The sequence below is a fragment of the Phyllobates terribilis genome, unplaced genomic scaffold, assembly GCF_046119375.1.
Source record: "Phyllobates terribilis strain yellow unplaced genomic scaffold, ASM4611937v1 Scaffold_81__1_contigs__length_6697587, whole genome shotgun sequence".
Taxonomy (NCBI): Eukaryota; Metazoa; Chordata; class Amphibia; order Anura; family Dendrobatidae; genus Phyllobates; species Phyllobates terribilis.
This window is the reverse complement of record NW_027362841.1, coordinates 4062216-4084515: the sequence shown is the minus strand read 5'-3', so window position 1 is coordinate 4084515 and position 22300 is coordinate 4062216. Positions and strand designations below refer to the sequence as shown.

Below are 22300 nucleotides of genomic sequence, written 5' to 3'. Positions count from 1 at the left end.
AACCAATCTGTCACCATTGCAACCAACCAGGTTATTTCAGAAGAGAATGTCCAGAGAATAGAGGGGATCCTTTCTATGGCTCGATGCCACTCTCCTACAACCCGCAATTTGAAAGAAGAGATTCTTCACGCTACCAAGGGAATCCACGGTACTCCCGCCAAGAGTATAGACAGCCATCACGGCAGCCACCACAGAGAGAATATGAGACAATGCCAAGAGAACCTGTGCAGAATTACAGAGACCAGCCACCGCAACAGATGTACCAAAATAACAGGGACCCACCACGCAGGTTTGTGGGGGAAGACCAGAATTACCCCCCATAGGACAGTGGCAAACCCGTGCTCACCTTGACCTCAGTTGAAAACGTCCCCACTAAATCTGGACTGATTTCTACTGTCAAAATAGATGTAGGGGACAGAACTTTACCTTTTTTAGTAGACACGGGTGCAGCCAGATCAGTAATACGGTCAAGAGATTTACCCTATGAATCGCTTATATCTGATGATTTCCTTTCTTGTGTGGGAGTGGATGGAAAACCACACTCATCCCGACTAACATTTCCATTGCCTATTGGGAAAGAACAGAAGCTGCTGGCCAGATTGCTCGTTTCAGACACCTGCCCGCTTAATTTGTTGGGAGCAGATCTACTCCAGAAGTTAAATGCTCAGATATCATATAATGAGAATGGAAAGCATCTAGATGTCTCTACTCCGTTATCATTAGAGGAACAAACAAAGGTACATGCCCTCCCATTGTGTGTCATCCAGTTTGCAACAACCGCCATACCACAGCATTATCTTGACTGCATACCACCTGAACTCTGGTCTCAAGGTCCTGATGATATAGGCCGGCTACCTGTCCCACCAGTTCAAGTTTTCCTGAAAGAAGGTTCACGGATTCCCAGACTCCCACAGTACCCACTGAAAGCAGCCCAAGAAGCGTCAGTAGATGCCCAGATCCAAGAATTACTCAAGAAAGGAGCATTACTGCCCTGTGTTTCTCCTGCTAATACTCCATTGTTTCCAGTGAAGAAGAAAACTGCAAGAGGAGAACCGGACAAATTTAGGATGGTGCAAGATCTGAGAGCTGTGATGCCAAATCCACATACATTACTCAGTGAAATTCCCCCTGAGGCAACGCATTTTACAGTAATCAACTTGGCAAAAGCCTTCTTCAGTGTGTCTCTGGAGAGTGGGAAGAAGACTATGTCTGCCAAGAGCACTGTATCCTGCGGTGGTTCAGTGGACTCATGGAAAGGTACATAGAGGGAAGAATCAGATGATTTCAGTTATCAATAAACTCTACATTTCACCAGAGATCTCAGTTCTTGCTACAAACTATACTAGGAACTGTGAGATTTGTAACACTTGTAATCCCGGAAGAACAGAACATGTGCCAAAGAAGAAACTGGCAAAGTCACAGTATCCTTTCCAGAGAATCCAAATTGATCATATGCAATTACCCAAGAGTGGAAGATATGAATATGTTCTGGTGGTGGTGGATATGTTTTCCAGCTGTACAGAAGCATACCCAGTAGCCAACTTGACTGCTAGAACTACAGTGAAAAGGCTTCTGGCAGAACTTATCTGCAGATTCGGGATTCCAGAAGTGATTGAAAGTGATCAAGGACCCACCTTCACTGCAGAAGTTACCAAATCAATCTTGGAGATGATTGGGGCGGATTTGGGCCTGCATACTCCTTATCGTCCTCAAAGTAACGGCAAAGTTGAAAGGATGAATGGCACTTTAAAAAACAAAATTCTTAAAGCCATTAAAGAATTGTCACTTCCATGGCAGGAGGTGCTGCCTATTGCCCTATACTCAGTCCGAAATACCCCGAGACAACCCACAGGGCTCACACCATATGAGATCTTGTTTGGGGGGCCACCTAGAATGGGTCGATATTACCCAGAGCAGCTTAGTTCAGGGAATGATAAGCTTGTGAATTTTGTTGTCGGACTTGCTAAAGAGTTAAAACTAACACTCTTCTATTCCAGACTCAGATCTTGAACCAGGTACTCACAGCATCCAGCCTGGAGAATTTGTCTGGATAAAGAATCACGTGCGAGGCACACTGGATGCCAGATATGAAGGGCCCTACCAAGTGTTGCTTACATCACCTACGGCTGTGAAGGTCGAAGACCGAAAATCATGGGTCCACACATCCCATTGCAAGAAGGTGGTCTCAGACCCACAACCCTGATGTTCCTTTGTCTGATGACAGTAGCTGGGGGGGGGGAGCCTTTGTTACGGTAACACGTGCATTCCAAGCAATTATTACTAAACAGAATGATATTCCAGTTTTCTGGTACAACACTTCCTTGAATGTGGTGACATGAAGATTAGGATTAGACTGGAGGGCAAATGGACTGGGGAGTGTGCCATAACTAAAGCAATAATGTCTATTTACCTTATATCTGAGTCCCAGGAATCCAAAGAGGAAATAAAGGCTGCGTTTGCAGGTACATACAGGGCCAAGAGAGAAGTTAACCCCAAAGGCAGTTTTGACCCACACATATATATTAATGTTCTCAGAGTGCTTAGGGGGGTGCCAGACAAATTCAAGGCCCGAGACCAAGTGAAGGCGGGATTTTAGCCCATAATAGCCATTATAACCATTAACAAGAACGTAGATTGGATAAATTACATATATTATAGCCAACATTGATTTGTCAATTACACCAAAGATGCATTGCACGGGATAGCTGACCAACTAGAACCCACATCTACCATGGCCTTCCAAAACAGAATAGCTCTGGATATGTTACTTGCAGAGAAGGAGGGGTATGCAAAATGATAGATGAGCATTGTTGTATGTATATCCCAGAAAATATCGGCCCCACAGGGAAAGTTACTAAGGCTCTCAAAATCTATGAACAAACAGTTCTCCTTAGAACAAAAGTGTTGTACCAGAGAGATTACCGGAAGTAAATGAGTTTGTAAAGTTAATATCCATATTTCTGTGTTAGGGGTGGCCCTCGATTACCCAGTCACTAGATCTTTTAGGGTCTCCATCCCTTTCCTGTAGGTCTTCGTATGAGTTAGATTTAGGAACGTCAGTGGGTCCGTCTAAAATGGACGGGGCGCCCGTCACATCGTAGGGTTCCAGAATAGCCTTAACATACGGTCAATTCTTCTCCCCCTCTGATTTTTAGCATATGGATATTAAAAGCAAATAATTGATTTTAGGGGGGTCTGTCAAGGTAAAATATATATTATAGAAAATCAATTAGTTTCTTTTAATAGATTACCTAATCAGTGTGAATCAATATAGAGATGATGGAATAATCTATGTGTATGTACAGTATGTATGCAAATGTGTATATGCACATGGATTATGTTAATAGTTAATGAATATATAACTAATAGATTCTATTCTTTTTGTAGATACGAACAACTAAATGATTTCCTGGGAATGACGTATGCATGTGCACGGCTGATAACAGAGAGATTCATGTCGAGCTGGCAAAGATGGCGCTGAGAGACGAACTCGCCCCTCCCATCGGAATTCCTAAGGAGTTACTAAGGCCAAGAGATACATGAATGAGCAAATTGCAGTGTGCCAATTTTACTAATCCCACCTAGAAGGAGAATACTATATAACCCCATGTCTACGTAATAAAGTATGCCATTTTGTGTGGTTCTGTCTCTGAGTGAAGTTTTTCAACCAGATTAGCAGATTTGGTTAATTAGCTTCTCTGCATGCACTCGGACATCTTTAATTTGGAGGAGAGCAGTTACCTATTGTATCTTAAATTGGTGAAACCTTCACAGTATTATGTGTGCTTTATATTGTAGTATTATGTGAGCTTTGTATTGTAGTATTATGTGAGCTTTGTATTGTAGTATTATGTGGGCTCTGTATTGTAGTATTATGTGGGCTCTTTATTATAGTATTGTATGAGCTTTGTATTGTAGTATTATGTGAGCTTTGTATTGTAGTATTATGTGGGCTCTGTATTATAGTATTATGTGAGCTTTGTTTTGTAGTATTATGTGAGCTTTATATTGTAGTATTAAGTGAGCTTTGTATTGTAGTTTTATATGGGCTTTGTATTGTAATATTATGTGAGCTTTGTATTGTAGCATTATGTGAGCTTTGTATTGTAGTATTATGTGAGCTTTGTATTGTAGTATTAAGTGAGCATTGTATTGTAGTATTATGTGGGCTTTGTATTGTAGTATTAAGTGAGCTTTGTATTGTAGTATTATGTGAGCTTTGTATTGTAGTATTAAGTGAGCTTTGTATTGTAGTATTATGTGAGCTTTGTATTGTAGTACTATGCGGGCTTTGTATTGTAGTATTATGTGAGCTTTTTTATTATAGTATTAAGTGAGCTTTGTATTTTAGTATTATGTGGACTTTGTTTTGTAGTATTATGCTGGCTTTGTTTTGTAGTATTATGTGAGCTTCATATTGTAGTATTAAGTGAGGTTTGTATTGTAGTATTATGTGAGCTTTGTATTTTAGTATTATGTGAGCTTTGTATTGTAGTATTAAGTGAGCTTTGTATTGTAGTATTATGATTGCTTTGTATTGTAGTATTATTTGGGCTTTGTATTGTAGTATTATGTGAGCATGGTATTGTAGTATTATGTGAGCTTGATATTGTAGTATTATGTGGGCTTTTTATTGTAGTATTATTTGAGCTTTGTATTGTAGTATTATGTAGGCTTTTTATTGTAGTATTATGTGAGCTTTGTATTGTAGTATTATGTGAGCTTTGTATTGTAGCATTATGTGGGCTTTGTATTGTAGTATTATGTGGGTGCTCTAGTGTAGTATTATGTGGGTGATGTAGGGTAGTATTATGTGTGCTCTTATTGTAGTATTATGTGGGCTTTCTGTTGTAGTATTATGTGAGCTTTGTATTGTAGTATTATGTGGGCTCTATGTTGTAGTATTATGCGGGCTTTGTATTGTAGTATTATATGGGCTCTGTATTGTAGTATTATGTGGGCTCTGTATTGTAGTATTATGTGAGCTTTGCATTGTAGCATTATGTGAGCTTTGTATTGTAGTATTATGTGGGTGCTCTAGTGTAGTATTATGTGGGTGATGTAGGACAGTATTATGTGTGCTCTTATTGTAGTATTATGTGGGCTTTGTATTGTAGTATTATGTGAGCTTTGTATTGTGGTATTATGTGGGCTCGAAGTTGTAGTATTATGCGGGCTTGGTATTGTAGTATTATATGGGCTCGGTATTGTAGGATTATGTGGGCTATGTATTGTAGTATTATGTGAGCTTTGTATTGCAGCATTATGTGAGCTTTGTATTGTAGTATTATGTGAGCTTTGTATTGTAGTATTATGTGAGCTTTGTATTGTAGTATTATGTGAGCTCTATGTTGTAGGATTATGCAGGCTTTGTATTGTAGTATTATATGGGCTCTGTATTGTATTATTATCTGGGCTCTGTATTGTAGCATTATGTGAGCTTTGTATTGTAGTATTATGTGAGCTTTGTATTGTAGAATTAAGTGAGCTTTGTATTGTAGTATTATGCTTTCTTTGTATTGTAGTATTATGCGGCCTTTGTATTGTAGTATTATGTGAGCTTTGTATTATAGCTAGTGTTGAGCGATACCTTCCGATATCAGGAAATATCGTATCGGATTGGATCGGACCGATACTCAAAAAGTATCGGATATCGCCGATTCCGATACCGGAAACCAATGCAAGTCAATGGGACACTAATATCGGAATGAAAATAAACCCTTTCTTTCCTTGTAGGTTAATTCTACATGAAGTAAAACAACTAAGAATAATGTAGAATGTATTCTGCGAAAAGCCGGCAATTCATCAGCGCATACACCGTTACCCGACAATTTACAACAGAAAGAATAGAGCTTCACACATAGATTAGATAGATAGAAACATGTCAGTCACATATATATGAAGTACAGTGACAGTGTTGGTTACTGTACTTGTCATTTAATGTTAAAATAAAGGATTTATTTAAAAAAAAATTGGCGTGGGGTTCCCCTTAATTTTAGTCTCTAGCGGAGGTTAAGCAGACGGCTGGGGCAGATGTTTGAAGCCTGGGAAGGGGGTAATACCCACGGAGCTTCCCAGGCTACTAATATCAGCCCCCAGCTGAATACCTAGCCTTTACTAGCTATTAAAATGGGGGACCCCCCAAAAAAATGAAGTGGGGTCCCCCCTAATTTAATAGCTAGCAAAGGCTAGGCAGACAGCTGGGGGCTGTTATTAATAGCCCAGGAAGGGTGCCATGAATATTGGCCCCCTCCCAGGCTAGAAACACCAGCCGTCAGCCGCCCCAGAAATGGCGCATCCATAGGATGCGCCAATTCTGGCACTTAGCCTCACTCTTCCCACTGCCCTGTAGCGGTGGCAGTGGGGTAATAGGGCTGGGGTTGATGTCAGCTTATAATGCCAGCTGACATCAAGCCCAGGTTAGTAATGGAGAGGCGTCTATAAGACACCCCCATTACTAACCCCATAGTCAAAGTTACAAAAAAGCACAAACACCCAGAATAAAGTCCTTTAATTGAAATAAACACACAATTCTTTATTGTTCTAAATTAAACTATACTTACCATCACGCCCATTCCAGCTGAAGCCAACGATCTCCTGCAATAAAAGTAAAAAAATAAACCAACCTCATCCTTACCTTTCCATGGTTCCCACGACAGCTTCAGCTCTGCTACATCGAGATGACAGGCTGGACCGCAGCAGAACGCTGCCATCCAGCCTGTCATCCCGCGGACACTGAGAGGCGCAGGCATGCTTGTGCTCCTCAGTGTCTCTCTGTGACGGCATCCAGATGAGCCGACAATGAACTCGGCTCACCTCATGCACGTCACTGACAGCGTGGGAGAATTCTCCTGCACTCAGCGCTTCAGCGTGAGAATTTTCCCACGCTGTCAGTGACGTGCATGAGGCGAGGTCATGTCCAATGAACTCAGCTCACCTCATGCACGTCACTGACAGCGTGGGAGAATTCTTACGCTGAAGCGCTGAGTGCAGGAGAATTTTCCCACGCTGTCAGTGACGTGCATGAGGTGAGCTGAGTTCATTGGACATGACCTCGCCTCATGCACGTCACTGACAGCGTGGGAAAATTCTCCTGCACTCAGCGCTTCAGCGTGAGAATTTTCCCACGCTGTCAGTGACGTGCATGAGGTGAGCCGAGTTCATTGGACATGACCTCGGCTCATCTGGATGCCGTCACAGAGAGACACTGAGGAGCGCAAGCATGCCTGCGCTTCTCAGTGTCTGCGGGATGACAGGCTGGATGGCAGCGTTCTGCTGCGGTCCAGCCTGTCATCTCGATGTAGCAGAGCTGAAGCTGTCATGGGAACCATGGGAAGGTAAGGATGAGGTTGGTTTATTATTTTTCTTTTATTGCAGGAGATCGTTGGCTGCAGCTGGAATGGGCGTGACGGTAAGTATAGTTTAATTTAGAACAATAAAGAATTGTGTCTTTATTTCAATTAAAGGACTTTTTTCTGGGTGTTGTGTTTTTTTTAAATACTTTACTAGAAATTCATGGTGGTCATGTCTAATATTGGCGTGACCCCATGAATTTCGGGCTTAGGGCCAGCTGATAATGCCAAGCTGGCCTTAATCCCTTTATTACCCAGTGAGCCACCGCACCAGGGCCCTGGATGAGTTGGGTACAGCGCCAGAAGATGGCGCTTCTATGAACGCGCCATTTTCCGGGGCGGCTGCGGACTGCAATTTGCAGCGGGTGGGGCCCAGAAAGTTTGGGCCTCCCTGCGCTGCAGATTCCAGTCCCCAGCTGCCTAGTTGTACCTGGCTGGACACAAAAATAGGGCGAAGCTCCACGTATTTTTTTTTTTAATTATTTCATGAAATTCATGAAATAATTAAGAAAAAAAGGGCTTCCCTATATTGTTGTGTCCGGCCAGGTACAAATAGGCAGCTGGTAGTTGGGGGCAGCCCGTTCCTGCCTGCTGTACCTGGCTGGACACAAATATAGGGCGAAGCCCCACATCAATTTTTTTTTAATTATTTCATGAATTTCCTTAAATAATTTAAAAAAAAAATACGTGGGGCTTCTCCCTATTTTTGTGTCCAGCCAGGTACAACTAGGCAGCTGGGGGATGGAATCTGCAGCGCAGGGAGACCCAAGCTTTCTGGGCCCCCCCCCCCCGCTGCAAATTGCAGTCCGCAGCCACCCCGGAAAATGGCGCGTTCATAGAAGCTGGATGCTGTACCTGGCTGGCATACAAAAATATAGCAAAGCCCACGTCAAAATTTTTGGGAAAAATTAATTAAAAAATAAATAATAACTTAGGGACTGCATCTTTATTAACTCCTCAAATGTCATTTAGTGTTAAAATAAAGGATTTATTTAAAAAAAAATTGGCGTGGGATCCCCCATAATTTTAGTCTCTAGCGGAGGTTAAGCAGACGGCTGGGGCAGATGTTTGAAGCCTGGGAAGGGGGTAATACCCACGGAGCTTCCCAGGCTACTAATATCAGCCCCCAGCTGAATGCATAGCCTTTACTAGCTATTAAAATGGGGGACCTCCCAAAAAAAATGACGTAGGGTCCCCCCTATTTTAATAGCTAGCAAAGGCTAGGCAGACAGCGGGGGGCTGATATTAATAGCCCAGGAAGGGTGCCATGAATATTGGCCCCCTCCCAGGCTAGAAACACCAGCCGTCAGCCGCCCCAGAAATGGCGCATCCATAGGATGCGCCAACTCTGGCACTTAGCCTCGCTCTTCCACGCTGCCCTGGTGCGGTGGCAGGGGGTAATAGGGCTGGGGTTCATGTCAGCGCCAGCTGCCATGAAGCCCAGGTTAGTAATGATGGGCGTCTATAAGACACCCCCATTACTAACCTACAAAGTGTTAAAAAGAAAAAACACACACTACACCCAGAAAAAAATTATTTATTTGAAATAAAACACACAATTTTGTTTAATTCTTAGTTTACTAAAAAAAATAGTTACCTGTCCACGTTCCTGCGCTGATCTCCCATGCACAGCTGTCACATCTGGAGATGGTGACAGCTGCGCATGGCTGCTGTAAGCTCACACTGCCGGGAACACGTCCGCTCCCGGCAGCGGGAGCCCCTGACTGAGGTCACCGGAGTGCATTCAGTCAGCGTAGCTCCGGAGACCTCCTTTACGGCACTGCTGTGCCGTGGGAATTTCTCCCGGTACAGCGGGGCCGTAAAGCAGCTTACCGGAGCAGCGCTGCCTGAACTCCGGCGAACCCGCTTATGCAATGACGGGGCTGCTTTACGGCCCCATCATTCTAGCGGCGGCAGCGGTTCAGAGCGGTCACATTCTATGTGGCTGCTCTGAACTGGAGATCTTCGTGGGACACTCGTGGACTACTACGGAGGGGTAAGGATAAGGTTGTGGTTTATTATTTTATATTTTATTACAGGAGATCGATGGCTTCGGGGAATTAGGTGTCTAGGTGCGTATAGGTGTAGTTTTTTACTTTTTACTTTATTTTAGGTGCCGATCGGCGGGGACAGGTAATGTATAAACTAATTTATTGTAGGTAACCACTGGCCACCAATGACATGTATTTAACATTTATTGGGGACACAGTAGGGCAATTTATATAGCAGGATCAGGCTGATGGGAACTACTGCTCCCATCGAGCTGATCCTGCTGGCACGAGTGGACGGGGGACAGACATAGGCCGATGGGAGTAGTAGTGTCACATCGGCCTATGTCTGCCTGCACGCACACACCCCCAGACATCGCACAGACACCGCGCACACCCGCACACACCCCCAGACATCACACAGACACCGCGCACACCCGCACACACTCGCAGACATCGCACAGACACCGCGCACACCCGCACACCCGCAGACATCGCACAGACACCCGCACACACCAATCATGACGGGCTGATGGTCTGGGAGGTGAAGCTGACCTGTGCGGCCGTGGGAAAGTTCATGCGAGTTCATGCAATGCAGTGAAGCATGAACTCACATGAACCCTCTGAGGGCACCGCGGCGACTTCAAATGAACAGCTGATCGGCATCACCTGATACCTCAGCTGTTCATTTGAAATAACCGGCGGGAAAGCGCAGCACAGAACGGGAAAGCCGGTGGTGAAGTCTTTTCACTGCCGGCTTCCCCGCCCGGGTCCTTCGCTCCCCGCTCCTTTGTGCTGCGCTCCCCGCCCCGGTCCTAACTTACGATCAGGATGGGAGGTGGCGAGGGGAGCGTAGGATCGGGGTGGGAGGCTGCGGGGAAGCAGTATGGGGCCGTGTGATTGTTTAAAAGCCGGCGGCTTTTTACCGCGCGCCGGCTTTTAAACAATCAGGAGAATTCTGGGATGGCATTCTGATGACAGGCTGGATCTCAGCTGAGCGCTGCCATCCAGCTTGTCATCCTTCCGAGACACTGCAGAGCGCAGGCATTATGGGAACTTCCGATTCCGGTATTCGATATTGTAAAAGTATCGGAATTAAGTATCGGAATTCCGATACCGCGAATATCAGGCGATACCCGATATTTCAGTATCGGAATGCTCAACACTAATTATAGCATTAAGTGAGCTTTGTATTTTAGTATTATGTGGACTTTGTATTGTAGTATTATGCTAGCTTTGTATTATAGAATTATGTGAGCTTTGTATTGTAGTATTAAGTGAGCTTGATATTGTAATATTATGTAAGCTTTGAATTGTAGTATTATGTGAGCTTGGTTTTGTAGTATTATGTGAGCTTGATATTGTAGTATTATGTGGGCATTGTATTGCAGTATTATGTGACCTTGGTATTGTAGTATTATGTGAGCTTTGTATTGTAGTATTATGTGAGCTTTGCATTGTAGTATTATGTGGGCTCTGTATTGTAGTATTATGTGGGCTTTTTATTGTAGTATTATGTTAACTTTGTATTGTAGTATTATGTGGGTTTTTTATTGTAGTATTATGTGAGCTTTGTATTGTAGTATTATGTGGGTGCTCTAGTGTAGTATTATGTGGGTGATGTAGGGTAGTATTATGTGTGTTCTTATTGTAGTATTATGTGAGCTTTGTATTGTAGTATTATGTGAGCTTTGTATTGTAGTATTATGTGAGCTTTGTATGGTAGTATTATGTGGGCTTTGTATTGTAGTATTATGTGGGTGCTCGAGTGTAATATTATGTGGGTGATGTAGGGTAGTATTATGTGTCCTCTTATTGTAGTATTATGCTGGCTAGGTATTGTAGTATTATGCGAGCTTTGTATTGTTGTATTGTGTGTGCTTTGTATTGTAGTATTATGTGAGCTTTGTATTGTAGTATTATATGGGCTCAGTATTTTAGAATTATGTGAGCTTTGTATTGTAGCATTATGTGAGCTTTCTATTGTAGTATTATGTGAGCTTTGTATTGTAGTATTATGTGAGCTTTGTATTGTAGTATTATGTGGGCTTTGTATTGTAGTATTATGTGGGTGCTCTAGTGTAGTATTATGTGGGTGATGTAGGGTAGTATTATGTGTGCTCTTATTGTAGTATTATGTGGGCTTTGTATTGTAGTATTATGTGAGCTTTGTATTGTAGTATTATGTGAGCTTTGTATTGTAGTATTATATTGGCTTTTTATTGTAGTATTATGTGAGCTTTATATTGTAGTATTATGTGAGCTTTGTATGGTAGTATTATGTGAGCTTTGTATTGTAGTATTATGTGGGCTCTGTATTGTAGTATTATGTGGGCTTTTTATTGTAGTATTATGTGGGTGCTCTAGTGTAGTATTATGTGGGTGATGTAGGGTAGTATTATGTGTGTTCTTATTGTAGTATTATGTGAGCTTTGTATTGTAGTATTATGTGAGCTTTGTATTGTAGTATTATGTGAGCTTTGTATGGTAGTATTATGTGGGCTTTGTATTGTAGTATTATGTGGGTGCTCTAGTGTAATATCATGTGGGTGATGTAGGGTAGTATTATGTGTCATCTTAGTGTAGTATTATGCTGGCTCTGTATTGTAGTATTATGCGAGCTTTGTATTGCTGTATTGTGTGTGCTTTGTATTGTAGTATTATGTGAGCTTTGTATTGTAGTATTATATGGGCTCTGTATTTTAGTATTATGTGAGCTTTGTATTGTAGCATTATGTGAGCTTTGTATTATAGTATTATGTGAGCTTTGTATTGTAGTATTATGTGGGCTCTGTATTGTAGTATTATACGGGCTTCGTATTGTAGTATTATGCGGGTTTTGTATTGTAGTATTATGTGAGCTTTGTATTATAGTATTATGTGAGCTTTGTATTGTAGTATTATGTGAGATTTGTATTGTAGTATTAAGTAAGCTTTGTATTGTAGCATTATGTGGGCTTTGTATTGTACTATTATGTGGGCCTTCTATTGTAGTATCATGTGAGCTTAGTATTGTAGTATTATGTGAGCTATGTATGGTAGTATTATGTGTGCTTTGTATTGTAGTATTATGCGGGCTTTTTATTGTAGTATTATATGGGCTCTGTATTCTAGTATTATGTGGGCTCTGTATTGTAGTATTATGTGAGCTTTGTATTGTAGCATTATTTGAGCTTTGTATTGTAGCATTATGTGGGCTTTGTATTGTAGTATTATGCAGGCTTTTTATTGTAGTATTATGTGAGCTTTGTATTGTAGTATTATGTGAGCTTTGTATTGTAGTATTAAGTGAGCTTTGTATTGTAGCATTATGTGAGCTTTGTATTGTAGTATTAAGTGAGTTTTGCATTGTAGTATTATGTGAGCTTTGTATTGCAGTGTTATGTGGGCTTTGTATTGTAGTATTAAGTGAGCTTTGTATTGTAGTATTATGCTGGCTCTGTATTGCAGTATTATGTGGGCTCTGTTTTGCAGTATTATGCTGGCTTTCTATTTTAGTATTATGTGAGCTTTGTATTGTAGTATTATGTGAGCTTTGTATTGTAGTATTATACGGGCTTTGTATTGTAGTTATATGCGGGTTTTGTATTGTAGTATTATGTGAGATTTGTATTGTAGTATTAAGTGAGCTTTGTATTGTAGTATTATGTGAGCTTTGTATTGTAGTATTATGTGAGCTTTGTATTGTAGTATTAAGTGAGCTTTGTATTGTAGTATTATGTGAGCTTTGTATTGTAGTATTATGTAAGCTTTGTATTGTAGTATTAAGTGAGCTTTGTATTGTAGTATTATGCTTTCTTTGTATTGTAGTATTATACGGGCTTTGTATTGTAGTATTATGTGAGCTTTGTATTATAGTATTAAGTGAGCTTTGTATTGTAGTATTATGTGAGCTTTGTATTGTAGTTTTATGTGAGCTTTGTATTGTAGTATTAAGTGACCTTTGTATTGTAGTATTATGCGGGCTCTGTATTGCAGTATTATGTGAGCTTTGTATTGTAGTATTATGAGGTTTTGTGTTGTAGTATTATGCTGGCTTTGTATTGTAGTATTATGTGAGCTTTGTATTGTAGTTTTATGCGGGCTTTGTATTGTAGTATTATGCGAGCTTTGTATTGTAGCATTATGTGTGCTTTGTATTGTAGTATTATGTGAGCTCTGTATGGTAGTATTATGTGGGTGCTATATAGTAGTATTATATAGACACTTTATTGCAATATTATGTGGGCTCTGTATTGTAGTATTATGTGAGTTTGCATTGTAGTATTATGTGGGATTTGTATTGTAGTATTATGTGAGCTCTGTATTGTATTATGTGAGCTCTGTATTGTAGTATTATGTGGGTTCTATACAGTAGTATTATATAGACACTTTATGGCAATAAATATGTGGGCTCTGTATTGTAGTATTATGTGAGCTCTGTATGGTATTATGTGGGTGCTATATAGTAGTATTATATAGACACTTTATGGTAATAAATATGTGAGCTCTGTATGGTAGTATTATGTGGTTGCTATATAGTAGTATTATATAGACACTTTTTATGGCAATATTATGTGGGCTCTGTATTGTAGTATTATGTGAGCTCTGTATAGTAGTATTATGTGGGTGCTATATAGTAGTATTATATAGACACTTTATGGCAATATTATGTGAGCTCTGTATTGCAGTATTATATAGGCTCTGTATGGCGGTATTATGTAGGTGCCATGTAGTAGTATTATGTGGACATTTTATGGTAGCATTATATAGGCTCTATATGGCGGTATTCGTTGTGCACTGACATTACTAATTTTTAATGTTTTCAACCTATAATAATCCCAAATAGTAACATTTATAACCCCCCCCCCATATTAGTACCAACCCCACAGTACCATACAATACTGCCGGTATAATGTTTCCACTCCAGGGCCTGTATCTGATAAAACATGTTCCCCGGTTCATTCATTTTGCTCCTGAGATTCTTCGGCTTTTTGTGGTTTTGATTGGTGCCGACCAACTCCGCCAACTTTGTAAAAACCAGGTTAAGCTTAGCCAGGATGGGGCGTAGCCGCGCGCCGCTGACAAATTAATCATAATTTATGGCACAAAAGTGGTGAAAATTATAAGAGAAAAATTCTCCAGTTCCCAAATGAGGAGCATTTCTTGTGGTGGCAAAAGGCAGCTGTAAGTAAATTTATTAAAGGGGAAGTGCCCAGTGATTGGCTGCAGCGCTCTATGTCCCTGAATTTGCCCATACAGGCTATACAGGGGATGCAGCTCAGTGGTAGAGCGCATGCTTTGCATGTATGAGTCCTTGGCTTCAGTCCCCGACATCTCCGTATATTGTGATAAATAGCTGGAAAAGCTTCCAAATATTCCGGGAACTGATAAATGTGCAGAACTTCATCTCTCTGGATGTAACAGAAGATTAGTGAGAAATGTCATCCAAACATGTTCTTAAAGGGGTTTTCTTTAAAAAAACCATGGTGGTATCTAAAAAAAACCCATAATAATAATAATTGCCTTCACGATTGTGCTGCACCACTGTCTGTGTTTCCTGCCGGTCACCTCATTTTCTGTTCTGGCGTGGGTAAAATGTTACCATTGATTGACTGCAGTGGTCACGTGACATCCCCAATCAGAAAACGAAGAGATGAGACCGGAAGGAATATGGAAGATAAGTATCTGCTCCTTTATATTGTTGGACAACCATGGATTCATTTTTAAATACTAGTTTAAAACCCCTTTAATTTGGAGGATTTTATGTAAAGTAACTTACAGACACCAGGGGGCAGACTTGTAGACACAAGGCACGTATGATCTACGCCCGTCCATCCCAACAAAGAAAGTTATAAAAAATGTAAAAATAGTATTACATGAGCCGTTGTCGCCTGTCACACAGAGACATCACATCCCACCCCAAGCATGAGGGACTCGAACATGCGATACCACCCATACTACACTGTACTACCTATGAAGTGCAGAGAATCACCCAACCTGTCACTGTTTAACTGTCAATTAACTTATATCCTCACCTCCAGCGGGATCTGATAGGGTGATAAGGATCTGATGATGAAGCATACACTACCTACCACCTACCATTATATGGACCCGATATAATGCTCCATACAGAATAATGGGCCCCATATAATGCTCCATACAGAATAATGGACCCCATATAATGCTCCATACAGAATAATGGGCCCCATATAATGCTCCATACAGGATAATGGACCCCATATAATGCTCCATACAGAATAATGGGCTCATTATAATGCTCCATACAGAATAATGGACCCCATATCATGCTCCATACAGAATAATGGACCCGATATAATGCTCCATACAGAATAATGGGCCCATATAATGCTCCATACAGGATAATGGACCCCATATAATGCTCCATACAGAATAATGGGCTCATTATAATGCTCCATACAGAATAATGGACCCCATATCATGCTCCATACAGAATAATGGACCCCATATAATGCTCCATACAGAATAATGGGCCCCATATAATGCTCCATACAGACTAATGGACCCCATATCATGCTCCATACAGAATAATGGGCCCCATATAATGTTCCAAACAAAATAATGGACCCTATATAATGCTCCATACAGAATAATGGCCCCCATATAATTCTCCATGCAGTATGGGCCCCATGTAATGATCCATACAGTATGGGCCCCATATATTGCTCCATACAGTATGAGCCCCATATAATTCTTCATCCAGTATGGGCCCCATATAATGCTCCATACAGTATGGGCCCCATATAATGCTCCAGAGTCGGAAGACACCGAACTGCGGAGGAACGTGGAGAGATGAGTATCGCGAGCAGTTTAAAGCAATGTGGGACGCGGTGCCAGCGCCCGTGCTGTACTGCTCTGCCAGCTGTATAGTGGCCGCTTCCAGGTACTGCACAGCTGACCCTATTCATATGAATAGAGTGGATCTGCAGTACCCGCTGTGGCCACTATGCTGTTGTCGGTGCTGTGCTGTTCCAGTCTGCAAATAATCACATCCAACCGGCACCAAGAACAGCTGATCACGCGTGCCGGGGGTCACGTCCCCATTAATCTGATATTGGTCGCCTATCCTAAGGGTAAGCCATCAATATAAGAGTGCTGGACATCCCCTTTAACTGTTGCCACTACCCCTATACCAACTAATGGTAAATCCCTCCCTCACTTATCATTATGTGCTGCTAATGTTACGTAACAACATTCTATATAGTGAAGTCACAACCAGACATAGAGATGGTAAATATTATTTATTTTTAGGAATATTTGGACAAATAATGGAATATATGAGGATATCACAGTCTGGGGCTGCAGCTGTTATCAGCATCTCTGCACATGATGGAATCAGGGTCTCTATGAAGCAGATGAGGGATCTGTGGATCATTATGGAAATGATCTGTAACTTCTGCAGATTTCTGTAAAGAGAAGACGCCAAATTATTACATCTCATCAATAGATTCCCAGTAAAAAGTTAATAATCAGCTGGAAAATATAAAAAAGCAAATTCTAATATCTACTTACATGAAGGACAAGTCATTCTGATCTAATTCCTCAATGTTCTCCAGACTTGGATCATCCTTCTATGAAAAGGAGAAAAGAACAATTACTTATATGTCACATGTGATATAGATATCATGGGGCAGCGGGAATGAGAGGTGACTTACCATCTGGTGATTTTGGGGTGTTCATGGCCCTTCATGCTTGGTAAGATGTTGACCAAAGCTGATGGTAAACTAAAGAGAGATCAGAACAGCAGGAAGTTACAGGTGATATTTTTTACAGTTTTGTAATGAATGTAGTGTTAATGTATGCATTGCTCCCTTACCTGGGCTGGGGTCAGTATGTTCTCCACCACTGTCTGCACCATGAACATGGTGCTTCAATGGAAGCAGTGGTTACGGCACAGGGGGCACAGAGGTTTGGAGCGGAGCCATCTAGTAATACATCCCTGATGGAAGGTGTGGTCACATGGAAGGACCGTGACCTGCTCTCCGATCTCATATTCGGTCATACAGATGATACATGACTCGGCCTCCTCCTGTGCGGTTACATCCCTTGTTGGGAGATTTGCAATTAGCAGTGCTCTCCTGCGAACCCAATGCTGCCGCCTCTGCCGCACAGGTAGGTTTTGTGCAGGTGGCTCCACAGCATTGCTGTCGCTCTGACGTCCATCACTGGTAGAAGGTCTTTCCTCGTCTCTTGGAGGAGACAGTCCATCACTGGTAGAAGGTCTCTCCTGCACAGGTAGGTTTTGTGCAGGTGGCTCCACCTGTGGCAGTGGTGGTGTCATCACACCCACTTCTTCCAGTTGAATGGGTGGGAGGGGACGGCCGCCATCCCTGCTGCTCTCTCCGGAGGGCTCTGCAGGGGCTGGTCTTAGAGGAGAGCGGCTTCTATCCCTGCTCTCTTCCTGTCCTCTACGCCGTGGAGGATCTCTGGCCCGTCTCCCTCTCCTCTCAGTGACAGCATTGCTGTCTCTCTGACGTCCATCACTGGTAGAAGGTCTTTCCTGATCTCTTGGAGGAGACCTCCTTCCATCACTGGTAGAAGGTCTTTCCTGATCTCTTGGAGGAGACCTCCTCCGTCCATGGACAATTATGGCCTGACCTATAAACAAATAAGAATTTATCAGAATTATTTCCAATTTTAGCAAACACTTTTGGGCTATAGTGATGGGTCCTTCTACTGCCGTGGTGTTTAGGGCGAGGGGAACCCTAGAAAGAATTGACTTTATTTTGGCCTTAGTTAACCTGCACTGTCTGTCCTGAAATGTGTCCCCTCATACCCCAGGGATATCTCCTCCCAGGAAAGCCCTATAGTGTGGGAATATTGTGGATCTCCCCCAAATATTTCACTTACCTTGATTTTCTGGTCGGCGCAGCCATGCCTCATTGTCAGCAATCAGCTGGCGCAGCTCCCGGGCGCTCATGACTTAGGTACCTGGAGCTGGCTGATAGAATATTGGAGAACTAAGCTCTCCGGTGGCACCGGTGTTATTGTGCTCTGATCAAAGATCAAGAAGAATAAATGGAAGTAATCACCAGATGTGTAACACAAACTAGTTCGCTCTTCCACAACCAAAGTGAAGTCTCAGCAAAAGCATCAACTCAAGAAATGGCGCTGAGGTCACAGTGCTCAGAGATTATATACCCTCAGGACATTCCATGATGTCATTATGACATCATAACTGAGTGACCCCCTAATCCTGAGCATTGTGACATCAGAGCAGCCAGGCCGCCATGTTTGCTGCCAACTGGTGAATGAGGCAGAGAATGTGGAACAGAAATATCCCATCTGATTAATAGAATATAAATGTATATAAATCTGTGTTGGAAAAGATAGAAAAATCAGTTTTCTCCATGTTTGTAGAATAGTCGTTTTTTCGCTTTGGTAGATATTATATACATGTTATATATGGTGTAAATTATCCTCTGCTGTAAATGATAAGAATGGAATGTTATTCTTTATCATTTATAGTTGTGGGTGATACATTATTGCTAAACAATAAACAACTCACCGACCTGTCAGGGAAATGATCAGGTTATATAAATGAGTGAAAATAGAATAAATAATAATAGAAGGTAAAGTATACAAATGCCTCTAAAAAAAAAGTCATCAGTGTTTTTACTTTTCTGTACCACCAGGGCCATCCTACAAGATATACACGGATTTTATGTGGGTGTCACGTGCCCCTATAATAATGTGTCCCTATCACTCAGTTACCCCAAATCCACAAAACTATCTATTAGAACAGGACCTGGACTGGTAATCTTCCTACCTGGCAGATTCCCTGTGGACACCTCGGGTGGGCTGGTCAGTGGATCACCAGCAAGGTGTAGATGTAGCAGAAGGAGATGGTGAAATTGCCCTCCTAAAGTATAACAATAGTAACTATAACAATAGTATGTTTGCATATTATAGCGCTACAGAGTGCTACTTTATTTGTTGGTTATATATGGAGATGGCTACTCTTAGTAAGCACCTGTACACACCGGTTTTCTGTTTTGGAAGTGAGGAGTGAGGGTCAGTCTTTTGATATTTGTATACATTTACATACATATACATATATTTGTAGGATTTCTGACTGATCACTCCATCCCTAAGCCTCAGGAGGTTTTAATTATAGCAGGATCTTACCCTCCCGTATACATGTAGATTTAAGTATAAGATTGGATTCACACCAGGTAGGTTCCAGGTGACGAGAGTCGCCTTACCGTGGCTGTCGGATACACATGAATTGGCCAATTTATGCGCTAAGAATTCTCATTTATTTCTATTTTCTAGAGCAGTAATGCTATTCAATTTTCATATATTTCATGTTTGCATGCTATAGCGCTACAGAGTGCTACTTTATTTGTTAGTTATATATAGAGATGGCTACCCTTAGTAAGCACCTGTACAGACCAGTTTTCTGTTTTGGAAGTGACGGTCAGTCTTTTGATAGCTGTTATTGATAACCAGGGAACATTTTGGGCTAATGGCCCCTTTCCCTGGCTAGTAATATCAGCCCCCAGCACACGGCTTTCCCTCTGCTGGTTATGAAAATTTGGCCAGAGCCCACTCTGTTTTTTTAAATTTAATTCTTTATTTTACACATAATGTACCCTGGGGGTGCTGACTACAATTTCCATCATTGTCTCTTGCTCGGCGCTGATCTCAGGCAACAATGATGTGAGCTGCATTCAGCTCCCGGTGCCTGTCCGGCACTCCGGCATTCAAAAGTCCCACATTAGAGCTACTGTCAGACCTGGTGGCTTGAACTCCAGTAACCTTGTAGAGTTCAAAGCCAACGGGTCTCCCGGCAGCTGCAAGGCCCAGAAATCTCATGGGAAACTTTGAGGGACATTTTAGGTTTTGGGAGTTTCCAGCTGCTGGAGCACCTAGAGGCTGCGAACTAAGGTTACCTTAGGTGTCTATTTTACTGTGCTTGTTAATAAAAAAAAAATAAGTGGGGTCCCTCGTCATTTTCATAATCAGCAAAGGGAAAGTCAACGGCTGGTGGCTGATATTAATATTCTGGGAACAGGTCAATACCCATTAAGGTTCCCAGGCTATTAATATCAGCGCACAGCTGTTTGCTTAGCCTTTATTGATTATTAAAGGGGAGACCCCAAACAAAAATTGATGTGGGGTCCCCCTATATTCACTAACCATCAAAGGCTAAACAGACAGCTGCGGGCTGATATTAATAGCTTAGGAAGTGGCCATGGTTATTGGCCCCCTCCTAGACTAAAAACATCAGCTCTCAGCCGCCCCAGAAATCGTACATCAATAAAATGTGCCAAATCTGATGCTTAGCCTCCGATTTTCCCACTTGCCCTGATGCGATGACAAGTGGGTTAATGATTGTGGGGTTGACGTCAGCTGTTTTATGACCGCTAATATCAAGTCCACAAGTTAGTAATGGAGAGGCATCTATAAGACGCCCTATTACTAACCCAATAGTCAGATTGTAAAAAAAAACACCCAGAATAAAGTCCTTTATTTTAAATAAAGACAAACACTCTTTTATTGAAATAAAAATAAAAAAGTATTATACTCACCTTAATGTCTAATCCACCGAAGTCCTTGTCCCCGGTAAAAGAGAAAAAATTAAAAAACACCATAATGCTCACCTTAACACCTAATCCCTGATGCCCTTGTCACCAGTAAACTACAAAAAATAGTAAACCACCATAATACTCACCTGTCCGCCGTGAATATAATCCATACTGTCCCATGACAGTCCGGATGACTTGGAGAGCAGTCACATCAGCAGTCACTAATGTGACTGCTCTCGACGACAGCCCGCTCACACTGACACAAGAGTGTAATCTCTCCTGCAGGTGATGCCGCCTTTCTACCGCCGCTGATGGCCTGCAACCAATCATCAGACATAAGCAATGTCAGGAGATCATCATGGGGTGCAGTGCTTGTCATGGTGCGTATCTGGGAGGTAAGTGCTCTTTGCTTTCTTTTTATTTGATTGGGACAATCGAAAAGCGCCATCCAGTAGGGAACAATCTCTTTAAAATATGGGAAAAGGAGAATTGCATTTTTTTTTAATCTGTTCAAAAAAAGATGTAAAAAATAAAATCGCCTCCTTTTTTCCCCATATTTTAAATATAAACAAATAATAAAAAATTAAAGAAAAATAGTTTCGTCTTGTCCCTAATAGTCCAGACTATGAGAATATGATGTTATTTATGCTGCATGATTATAAAAGAGAAAAAATAATAGAGAAAATCTATTAGTAGATAGTCATAGATTAGTGACTCTTGTAGATGAGAACAAATCCCTGGGTGTCCATACAGGGGATGTAGCTCAGTGGTAGAGCGCATGCTTTGCATGTATGAGTCCCTGGGTTCAATCCCCAGCATCTCCATGTTTTGTGATAAAAAAAAAAACTAGAAAAGTTTCCAAACATTCAGGAATCTGATACATGTGAGTATACAGCGGTTCATCTGTCTGGGTGTAACACAGAAACTGCACACAGAACTAAATATCAGAAAGGGACTAGTGTTGAGCGACACTGAAATGCTCGGGTGCTCGAAGCTCGGCCCGAGCTCGCCGTGATACTCGGTTGCCGGACCTGAGCAATGAACCCAATGTCCCTATGGGAGACCCAAGCATTTTTGCGGCGGCACCCCCGGCAGTCTGTAGAAAGCCTAAAAAGTGCCCAAAACGATAGTGACAGTGCTCAAATGAGATGGGGACAGCATGGGGATCGCCCCAGGAAGCATTTCTGACCCCCAGGTCACTGCTGTCAATAACGTGGTCAGAAGTATTAAGCCACTTTTACGGGCTCACAATAGAAGGTCCAAAAATGAAACTGAAACTGTTTTCCTGTGAAATATGTTAAGGAACATCCTTTCCAGGGTAATGACTTGTGTATAAGGTAAAATAAATAACCAAAAACAAAAATACTCCTCCACACCTTGGGCTATGTTCACAAGTAGCATTTTTTAT

General features: G+C 41.7%; 1 non-coding gene across 1 annotated transcript; it reads left to right on the top strand.

The window, feature by feature from the left end:
* Positions 1 to 21644: 21644 nt before the first annotated feature.
* Positions 21645 to 21716, top strand: TRNAA-UGC (transfer RNA alanine (anticodon UGC)). The gene has a single exon. It is a non-coding gene; the product is annotated as a tRNA-Ala (tRNA).
* Positions 21717 to 22300: the final 584 nt, after the last annotated feature.